A 12,098-nucleotide genomic window follows, 5' to 3' on the forward strand; every position below is an offset into this window, starting at 1 on the left:
AAATATGTTAAGCTCGATGAATTTATATTGCTTAAATGAAAAACCAACCAGGATGGAAGTGCATCTTGACAGCAATGTGTGTATAAATTAAGTAGAATGTAACACAGAAAATTAGGAATATCTGACCATTATGGCACATGGCTCGGAACTGGAAACCTGCCTACTGATAATTCCAAGATGTTAACCACATGGATAGTTCTCAATGAACAGAACACTGCAAAAATGACTGTAAACTGAGTCGTCCATTATACTAATCAGTGATAAGGATATTAATGAATGCTTCTTCACTTTCCTTTCCATCATAAAACACCCCTAGATAGTAACTAACCTCTTGTTTCTAAGAGATGCAACACTGGTAATAGTCTCAGACCACAGCATACAAAAAATGATACACACCAGAACACAACTTTATTCGTGCTGAAACACATAAGTGCTGACAGCTGCAAAAATACGATGCTTTAAGTTTATAAACTTAAAGAAAAAAACCTACATAGCCGAAATTAAAGCAGCAACAATCAAATCTTATGAGGAATACATTTGAAATTCTGAAAATAAATGTAAAGGAGACACGAATTTAGTAAAAAGTAGTATAAACAAGGGAAATTACATAAATCACTATCCCAAGTAGGATAAACAAGGGAAATTACATAAATCACTATCCCAATTAACTGTAAATTTCTCAACGAATATTTTGTGAATTCTGAAAGTTCCCTTGCATCACAAAGTCGTGACACATCCAATGTGGGGGCATTCTTTTTGAAATCACAGATTAAAAAAACTAAAAGATAAACGTTGAAAAGAATTACTGGTACAGACCTCCTCTACTCTGTAAACATGCTGAACAGCACCACAACAGGAAACTGCCTTGGGTTCAACAATAACGGTGTAAAATATATAATTATGGAAATTAGAATGGCAATGCTCTGACTTGTAAATAAAAATATTGATGATAGTATTTTTCCTGAATGACTTAAAAGTACAGTTATACTTCCAAGATACATAACGGTGACGCAGACATACAAGAAACTATAGACCAGTATCGGTTGCCCTATAATATCTAAAATCACGATATCAGCATACATGTATAACTTTAATGGACGAAGCCAACTCCACGGTAAACATACTGAAAAGCAACCTGCCTAAATGTCTAAACATGCTAAACACAACGCTTTCTTGGATTGCTAAGAGTAGCCCGGTTTGGCTAAAGGTTCAAATGGCTCTGAGCACTATGGGACTTAACTTATGAGGTCATCAGTCCCCTAGAACTTAGGTCATCAGTCCCCTAGAACTTAGAACTACTTAAACCTAACTAACCTAAGAACATCACACATCCATGCCCAAGGCAGGATTCGAACCTGCGACCGTAGCGGTCGCGTGGTTCCAGACTGTAGTGCCTAGAACCGCTCGGCCACTCCGGCTGGCCTAGCCAGGTTTGCATAGCAATAAACCCCACATATGCGATAGTCTAAATCAGTAAAATACTGTCAAAACATCAACAAAGAATGTGTAGGATGCTTAAATTTAAGGTTATACTTCATGTTATAAACTTCATACTACAGTATAACAATAAAGGAACTTCAATGACTTACCCTTGCAGTTTTGTTAACTGTTATATTTTCCCAAGGGATAGCCCGCTTCAGTTTTTCTAACAATTCTTCCTTGGGAAAAAATAAAAAAAAAGTACTTTCGCTTTCGGGCCTGTGGGATAATTGCCATTACACACGGACACACAACATCTGTACGGAATTTTGTCTCTCACTAACACAAATTGGCACTGTGTATCACGTAAATCAAGTTAAAAACATTATAAAACAATTAAATTGTGCAGCATACGCGCTTTGCCATGGTCAAGACGAGTCGCTTGCTTTTGTTAAGACCACTCTTGATATACCGTTCTGTTTGCAGGGAGTGCAAATGCCATCTCAGTGTAAGAGGTCTTGCTCTGAACTGGCGTCGTATGTGATAACACAGCCAGTTTCGGCGAAACTACGGTACCAGTTAATAACAAATGTCTTTGAGTTGTTGGCTTGTGGTGTTTAGTCCCAAATTGTCTTTGAGCTGTTGGAAGAGACTTAGATTCTTGAAACCATAAACAATACTGAGCACATTTTGCAGCGTCGTGTAACTTCATGATTACTCATGTTAACAGAATCTTCCGTCGGTTCTTGGTAGAACAACATCATAATAAATGAAAAGCACCAATTTGCTTTTGTTCTACAATATTACATTTATTGTTAACCGGATTTCGGCTTACAAGGCCATCTTCAGACATTTACTATTATCCCCAAAGAAGTTTAAATGTTTGCAAACAAAATTGGAAGAGAAGTAACACGTCTAGACTGAAGTAGAAACATACAGTAAGTAACATCTTTGCAATGAAAAAGTAAAAATTGAACAGTTCATAAATAACAATGGAGTAGACGGGAAAACCTTTAGCACAAAATAGGAATAGCATACCTACATAACAGTTTCTATTAATAAACAAAACTAATAAAATAAAATAAGATTAGTACTAGACAAGGCTACATCAGGAGGTATGAAACATGGAGAGTGATACACAAACCAATTAAGACAAGAGACAATTACCAATGTAACTACAGAATACACAAGGAACTTAAGCAATATCGAAAAGGAGAACAGAAATAAACACATGCAGGAAAATGCAGGTATTTGAGGTTACCTACAGTTTGAGAGTGTGGCGGTACTGCATTTTAACATTAACATTATAATCAAAGCAGTGGCTGTGTAACAGTTTTCATTAAATAAATGAGCAAAGTAAAATATGAACAGTATTTCATGAGACAACTACAAGGGGTGTTAAACATGGTCAGTAATACAAGTACTAGTTAAAAGAAAGCCTTAACTATTGAAACTATAGTCTATATGGAATACATAGAAAACTTCAACAAAACAAAACATCTTAATGAATACAGGAAAATGGGAATATGTAGGAAGAGAGAGTGTTATTACTTCCCACAATCTCACCTGATCCTCTATCCCGATTGTAACATTCAATCCTCCAGTGAGTCCATCTGTGACGCTTTCTCCTTATTTATACGCGTATTTTAAACTATAGTCAGCACATGCTCCATTACATTTACCACAAAACCCAATTCCTATTCACTTTCGGCTTCCGCTGTAGTACAATCAATTAATAGTACTGTGGTGATTTTCTGTCCTTGATCATCAATAACACTCCTTCACATATGCGAGATCCAACTGATGCTGCTACAATTTATAGCGCAACAATAAACATCGACATAAGACCTCATTCGCATTTTTAATGTACTTCTCTACGCCAATAGACATTAATTTCGCAGTGTGTTCGTGCATGCCAATGCTGCAGTAGCTAAGATGCAGAAAAACTGTATGAGTTTCGTAGCTCTTTATCTTGGACTCTGGTGATATTTTCTGGCTTTGTGTTGGGAACAGGGCAGATGGCCCAGCTGTAGCGACGCTCTGACAGTGATTCACATGTTCCTGGTAAGTGACGAGGAGCGCTTGCCTGAATCGCATGTGATTACCGCTGCGTTGTCAGAGGTTGGCTTCCCTGCTCCCGGTTACAGCACGGCGACTAGTGTGGCTCGGGGAGGCTTAACTCCCGTAACTATCCAGCTACTCAGAGACGTGCGAACGTGTTCAATCAGCGTTGATTAGCGGGCACCTGAGAAAGCTTTCAGCGACCTAATTAGCTTAATCTATCGGGTGTGCCTAATTACCTGCCGTGCGAGCTCTCGCACTATATTCCGCCAGCGTCTGCATTTCGCATCCATCAGTGTCACGACCAGAATGACCCCACTGTGGGACTTTTTTTATCTCACATCTCCGTTCAAGCATAGAAGGAAACAGGGGATGCGTATCGGACCACAAAAAATACATCTTTTTCTGAAACTAACTTTTCAGCTTCTTAAGAAACAATACGTTTTTCTTGCCTACAAAAAAGCGTAGCATCTTCCCTATAAAAAATCCTACGTATCATCCTGTATGTAGAAGACGATTCGTTGTAGCACACACATTGAAAACACCCCGAAATATTTATGACATTCCTTATTTACAGAAAATAGAACCAGGAATTACGCAGTTGCTTGCTCATTGTATGAAGCTGTTGAATAAACTAATTCAGCTGTATATGTTCGTACCATTTCCTTCTGTAACTTTGCCTTCTACACAGAGATCACTTTCTCCTGAACTTGCCTTCAAATTAGCTCTTTCTCTTTTTATAGGAAAATCAGTATTTCATTCGTCATCTCATCTACGCAGCCAGTTAGTCATGGTCTGGTGTGCATTTTTTTCGTTTTTTTCACCTGGCGTTTACGTATTTCCTAAATTAAATTGTTAAGAATAACTAAAACTTCCATAGTGTTTACTTCATCGCCTCCACTGAAAATACTTACATGTTCCTTCACCACTCTTCTCTTAGACGAAGGTGGTTGATAGACTTGTACGATTCAATCCGTGTTATAGGAAAAACTTAAACTAAATTCATATGTTGGTGACCCAGTATGAAAAAGGAAGACCCGATTCTGTCTGTGAAAATATAACCAAGATATTCCGAAGGCTGCAGCCGATGAAGATTCAGTATTAACAACATAATATTTTGGACTAAGTCTGCTAAATGAGTCTCTGAGCTACATTTCAAATTAAAAACGGTACCCTTTCTCAATTTCATGGAAAACTGGTAGCGCCTACTTTATTTTCCAAACCAGTGATTTTACAAGCCAGTTTATTATTAAGCACAACACTTGCTAGTAAGCCAATCTACAATTTTATGCGAAAAATGTCGATGAGGCAACGGAAATCCTAAAACTATAATTAAAAGTGAATAAAGAAGTCACATTGTTTATATTAATTTACAAGTGCTATAGAGATATTTCAGAATGCATTATTTTTACCATAGGTGATTTAAAAATTACGAAACGTGTGTCCTGTACGGTTTCTCGTCATATACATCCAGAAAGAGTAAATATTTCGAGGTGCTAGCTTCATTAAATTGTAACGGGCAATGTGACAGATTTTGTAATGTACGCTAGTAGTTTTTAACGTTTATATCTGCCAATTTATGATCAACTTCGTTTTCTATTTTCTAATTAAATACTTTTTCCTGCAACATTGCCCAGACTCATCGAAGAGAACATCAATAATATATTTCATTTGTTTTTTTGGGTTTAATGCAGCCTTCCACGAATTCCTCTCTTGTGCCAACATCATTCTCAGAATAATAATTGCACCCTATGTCCTACGTTACTTGTTGGATTTATTCCAACCTCCGTTTTCCCCTAAAGTTTTTTACCGTTTAAAGCTTCCTTAGTACGACTGTCGTTTCTTCCTAATGTCTTAAATAATGAACAGAATGTGGCATGAAATAACTACTTAGAGGGCGATCATGGTGTAGGCCATTTTTATTTGATTGTCTTGATCCTACAGCTTTTTGAATAAAATTACCGGTTTTGGCTATACAGTAACCACCTTCAGCGTCTAAAATTGAAGTAAAAGAAAGTACATTACTAGCTAAGACAAAGAGCGATTAAAAACAAAAGACAGAAGTTATAGTAGAAAACAATAAACCTCTCATTCTGCCGCACTGTAACAAGTCATAACATGTAAAACAACTGACACGCATGCATCGAACTTTGATATACGATGCATTATGACCCTAGAGGTCGTCCATGCATGCTTAGCGTAGAGACAGTTACACGACTGATTAAAAGGAAATTCGTTCAAAAGTACAGTTGTTTAAAATATTCTCAGTTGAACATAAGAATCTCTTAATGTATTAGTTAGTAGTGTAGTTTCTTTTACTTGTGTTGTAGAATCTGAAGCACTAGTTCTATTCCAAAGACTGTGCGATAAAGACAGTTAAATAAAAATTACCTTAAAGCATGTACTGTTCCCCGTCCTTTCTTGTCAGTGTTTTCCTTATGGTCCTCGGCTCGCCAAATCTAAAGAAAGCTTCTGCCTTCCTTACCTCATCATTTCACGTAATTTTAGCATCCTTCTGCACCGCCAATTCTCAAACTTCCGCATTCTCTTCTTTAAAGGTGTTCTCTAAGTACATGGTTCACTACTATGAAATTCGCTCCTCCAAACGTACATTCTCCGAAATGGGCTCCACATTTACGTCCTCTATTTGACCCTGACAGATTTGTTTCACCGGAGAATGGCCTCTTCTGCCGTAGCTAGTGTTTTTTTAAACATCAATCATTTCTCGAAAAGAGCTCATTATTACGTTTGTGCCATCAGTCATCTAAATAGTTTGATGCAGCGCACCATGAATTCATGTTTTGTTCCCATTTATTCACGTTGGTGTAACAATTATCCTTTGGCCCAACATGGTCCATTATTTGCGGGCCGTATAACAATATCTGTCATCTGCTACATTTTTCCCCCCTTTGTATAATTCCGTATAATATATCCTAAGAAATTTGTTTCTCAGATTAAGGCCTGTCGTTGAACTCTTTTAGCGAGGAAAGCTCTCGTTGCCTTTACTGGTTTGCTTCTTATATCCTCCTGGCTTCGCCCATCATATATTAGTTTGCCTTCAGGGTAGCAGAACCCTGTTACGTGACCCCAGTCTGACTTTAACCTTACACACAGTGCCATATCTGCTACCACTCTGCTACTCTCATATTTATGTGATTTACTCTCAACCCTTATTCGATGCTCTCTCTACTGGCAGTCCCACTCAATGGATTCCACAGTTCTTCCTCACTTTCACTGACAACATCAGTAGCATCAGGAAATCTTGAAAGATATTTGTAATGAGTGAGTAAATTATTTTAGTATAGTATTGCTTTACTTGAATATTTTGTGTTTCATCTGAGGGAATAACAAAAATTTGTTTAAGCTAAACATTATTTTCTTTAAGAATCACCGCCAACATTCATACGTAATATGCTCCAAACTACATGATGTTGCCAGTTATCGGTTCTGACATGTTTCTACGGATGTTGAGAAAAGCGTGGCACAATTTCAATGATATTGTAATAATGTGGCCTCTTATAATAGTACCCAAAACGAAAAATGAATTTAAAATTAATCTCGTAGAAAAACTGATGTAGTAATTAAACTTTCATTAATAAATAAATGCAAGTTCTGATATTGCTCTGCCTAACGTCATCTACTGCTAGCATAAAAGGCCACCGTTCTAAATATTACAGACAAAAAGGAATGCAATCTGAAAATATTGGATATAAATGCTACCTGTACTCGTCTAGGCCCCTATAAACATGACTCGAACGTAAGTTTGGTTTAGCCACCTCTCGCATATTCTTTTAGCATTTTTTCTATCGTATGTAGAATTTTAGTATATAGATTCATTACGGAAAGGTACATCACAAACTTATTTCGACTATGAGAATTGCCTTTCTCCCTAAATGTCTTTGTTCCAGCGTGTGCCGCATATAACCAGAATCGAGCCTGTCCATAGCACCACTACGTATTGGAAACTATCGTACAATAGTACTTTTCACTCAGTCTACAACGCACCACAAATACACACTCCATTCGTAAGTACTTCAGACACACACCTCTTTATTCAGTGACTAATCCTGGAAACTGTCTGAAGTTTATTTTTGTGGGGGTCCACTGGCTCACGCGTTTTGAGAACAAAAACATGGTCCAAGCAGGCTGTAGTTTGAGACGAGATACTATAGCTCAGGTAGTTGACGGCCCTCTGGGGAAACGTTTCGTACCACATCGCAAAGCAACGAATACGCAACTTTTGGCACAAAACTTAGAGCTCGCTGAACTGACAGTCTCGCTCCTAACAGTATGGACGTGTCTGCAACACCACATGACAACTCACCTTGGCACGAGGATGCGAAGGAGTGTAATCCGCCGGCAACACACGGTGGCGGCCGGGATCCGCTGAAGCTCGGAGGAACAGATGCAGACATGGAAGGTAACTTCCACTAACACACAAATGTGAACAGAAGCCTGACAGAAATATGTAGTAGTACTGATCTGCAATCGTATAGCATAGCTACAGTTAACATTAACAGAATTACTAGTTTGACAAAAATTGAATGCGTACGCCATTTAATATATGCTTTTGATATAGACGTAGTCATGTTGCAAGAAGTGTGTGCGGACAGAGTCGAACATATTGCAGTATAGAATGCTATACTCAATAGAGGACCTGAAAGCAGCACTGCCGTGTTACTAAAGGACGGGATTATACCTAAAGGTGTTAAAAAGTTAGCCAGTGGAAGAGGAATTTCTGTCGAAACAGACACAGCTCAGCTTATTAATATTTACGCTCCGTCCGGTTTGCAAGCCAGCCTGGATCTATCTACCTTCTTTCAGGAAAGTACAGTTGAGGTAATCAATCCCGCGAACTAGAACATCACACCTGCTGGTGACTTCAACTGTGTTCTTTCCGCCGCCGACCAAACGCCCAATCCTAATGTATGCCTGGAACTGGGAGACTTAGTGAACGGACTGCACCTCATCTGCACCTGGCAAAGCTAGCCAACAGCGAACCCATGGATCACTTACATTACTAGCCATTCCGTGAGTAGGATAGACCGAACCTACACCTCTCGTCGCCTAAAAAGTAGTGTTCTCAGCGTTGAAATTCTCCAGTGAGTTTTTCTGACCATTTGGCAGTTGTGGCTACGATTAACATGCCCAGGCGAAGTTCATTTCAGGGTAGTGGCGTCTGGATGTTCAGAATCTCGCACCTGATAGACACTGGACTTGAGAACGGGTTAACGCGAGGTTGGGAAACGTGCTTAAGGAACATACGGCGTCACAGAACTAAAATGGAATGGTGGGTAACACAGGCAAAACCTGAAATGCGAATTTTGCTCTAAAAGAAACAGTGGGAAAGACAAACAGTGGAATTTTACTTCCAGTGCCTAAGGTAACTGTACGCAGATACCGCCAATGTATCACGTCATACCATGAGAATAAAACGGATCAAGGCCAAAATAACCGCTTTGAAACGCCAGCAAATAGAGGGAGTTAAAATAAGATCGAGAGACAACAGCGGCATTGAGAATGAAAAATCTGCGCTTTTTCACCTTCTGGCCGAATTCAAAAGAAGACGCCGACTGCACGTAAGTTCTCTACGAACTGATGATGGAATCCAACTTATCCACCACCAGCACATCAAAAAGTTTGCCCATGATTATTTCAGGGGACTGTATGCTGAAGGGGACACTGTCGACAAAGACAATTGTGAAGCCTTTTTAAACTGCGTTGACTCGACTGTGACGGACGCAGAAAACGCAGAACTGGAAGCTCCTATCACTACAGAAGGACTGTACGAAGCGTTGAAACGAAGCCCGTGGAACAAATCCGCTGCACCGGATGGGTTACCCGTAGAGTTTTACCTAAAGTACTGGAGTTTCATCGGTAGTATGCTGACTGGAGTCCTCGACGAACTACGTACGCCTGCCACTATTCCCTGTGAGTTTTTAGAAGGGCTCACACTGTCGGTTCATAAAAATGCACCTACTAATGACCTGACAACCTTGCGTCCTACATCGCTCCAAACGCTGACTACAAGATAGTTGCTAGGGTACTTCTTCGTCGACTGAACACCATTGCTGGTCGCCTCATCAGTCAATATCAGTCGTGTGCCGTCCCAAGGAGGACTAAACAGCAGGCGCTGGAGGAATACCGGGATGTAAAGGCTGTCGGCTCGGCGTCCAACGGCAGGTTGGCCAACATGTCTTTGGATATGAACAGTGCATTTGAGAGGGTCTGTCACAACTACCTGCCACATGTCATGTCGAAAATGGGAATTAAACTTCTCTCTTTGATCAGGAGATTATACACGCAACACTTCAAGAATTTTTGTCAATGGCCAATGCACAGCGAGAATTGCCATCCTAGCGTCGATACGACCAGCCTGTCCCCTCTTGATGCTGCTGTTATCGTTATCAATCGAGTCTCTTCTACGATCATTACTTGTCAAGCTCCCTGGAATTGAAATTGGAAGGAACAAATTTGTCTGCAGATGTTACGCTGATGACCTGGCCGTGTATGTGACTGATCCGACCGATGTTACGATGACACAAGACGCTATTCAGACATATAGTTTTTGTTCTGGAGCTAAAATAAATGTCAGTAAATCTTGTATTTAACAGTTAGACAGAGGGATAGCATTCGTCGAAACTGGATCAGTTGAACAAGCGGATACCATCAAACTTCTGGGGATACAGTTTAGCAAATATCCTGTCAAGACAGCAAACTGGAATTGGAAAATGAAGCTCAACAGTGTCAGGGCGGTATAACGAGAGAATTCCACCAGTTCTCTAGACATGATACAAAAAAATCACGCTGATAAACCTCGCTATACTTCCTAAGGTGTACTACCTCGCCAGTATTTTCCCTTTGCCTTCAACAATACGGAAACGATTTGAATCTGCTGTAGTGTGGTTCATATGGAGAGGGCGAATCCTTAGGGTAGATTATCAAACCATGACTACCCGAAAAGAGAGGTGGTTTAGGTCTCACCAACGTTAGAGACAAATGCAGAGCTCTGTTGATATCTCGGATGGCAAACGCCCTAGCCGCAGGTGATGGAAATCTCACAGCTTACGTTGTGAATGCAGTTTCTCCTCCAGTTATAGTCGGCCATATAAATTATAGGTTGTTGCATATTAAAACATATATTACCGAGAACAGCTACATCCGACAAAGGATAAGGAACTACATAAGCAAGAAAGTTTATAACGTGCTGACGGAAGACAGGTGTATAAGCAAATTACCGAAGAAGTTCCCCACAATAACATGGAGCCGAGTTTGGCAAAACATGCATGTTACAACCTTAGCGTCACATGAGGATCTACGTGGTATTGCGCTTTATGCAACACGATCAGCACAAATGAGCTCCTCTTTAAGATCGGCTTGTCAAATACCGACCAATGCTTGGACTGTCAGACGACTGACATTTTGCTTCGCCGATTCACTTCTGGCGCCGATAACGAGGTATGGTTATGGACACGACATAAACTGGCTGTCATGAACCGCACAACTGATGACAATATAGCTCTGGAAGAACTGCTCGCTCCCACAAGATGGCCTTATTCAACTCAGAAACGACTTTCAACATATTGGCACATGAGTAAGTTCGTGGAGTTCTGCTTGGCAAGGAAGAGCAAATCTCTAGTCGAATTTCAATACAACATCATGTTGGAGCACACGAAAATTTCCCAGTAAAGAAAATGGAAGGCCATGATGGGTGACTATTTGCCGGGAACTTTGAACACAGTGTGAGAAAGCAAAGATCGCCGTCTACATATCTAGTTGTGTCTTACTGCCTTCTCGCGCTACAGAAGGAATTTGATTTAACGCAAGCATTCTTATCCTAAATGGAAGAGGTGTATCTTCATGGCTGCTTATATATATACGGTGGTACAAAAAGATACGGTCAAACTTTCAGGAAACATTCCTCACACACAAATAAAGAAAAGATGTTATGTGGACATGTGTCCGGAAACGCTTAATTTCCATGTTAGAGCTCATTTTAGTTTCGTCAGTATGTACTGTACTTCCTCGATTCACCGCCAGTTGGCCCAATTGAAGGAAGGTAATGTTTACTTCGGTGCTTGTGTTGACAAGCGACTCATTGCTCTACAGTACTAGCAAAAAAGCACATCAGTACGTAGCATCAACAGGTTAGTGTTTATCACGAACTTGGTTTTGCAGTCAGTGTAATGTTTACAAATGCAGTTTTGGCAGATATCCCATTTGATGTATGGATTAGCACGGGGCAATAGCCGTGGCGCGTTACGTTTGTATCGAGACAGATTTCCAGAATGAAGGTGTCCCGACAGGAAGACGTTCGAAGCAATTTTATATTTATAAATAGCTAAAAGTAAAAATATTTCCTTAACATCTTCAGTGTCACGCTCTAATTATAAGCTATTTAAGTAACGAAAAATAATATCACTAAAATAAATATTCAAAAAATAAAAGTTAAAAGATAAATCTTGAAATTAGAATCATATCAACCCTGGATGTACCCAATTAAATAAATAATTAGTCTATATAAACCTTGACCACCAAATAATTCACCCCAACCATAATCAAATGATTTAGATGAATAATAACCTAATTTTAAAGGAATATATCTAACAAACTTAGCT

This window comes from Schistocerca cancellata, chromosome 5, assembly GCF_023864275.1.
Source record: "Schistocerca cancellata isolate TAMUIC-IGC-003103 chromosome 5, iqSchCanc2.1, whole genome shotgun sequence".
NCBI lineage: Eukaryota > Metazoa > Arthropoda > Insecta > Orthoptera > Acrididae > Schistocerca > Schistocerca cancellata.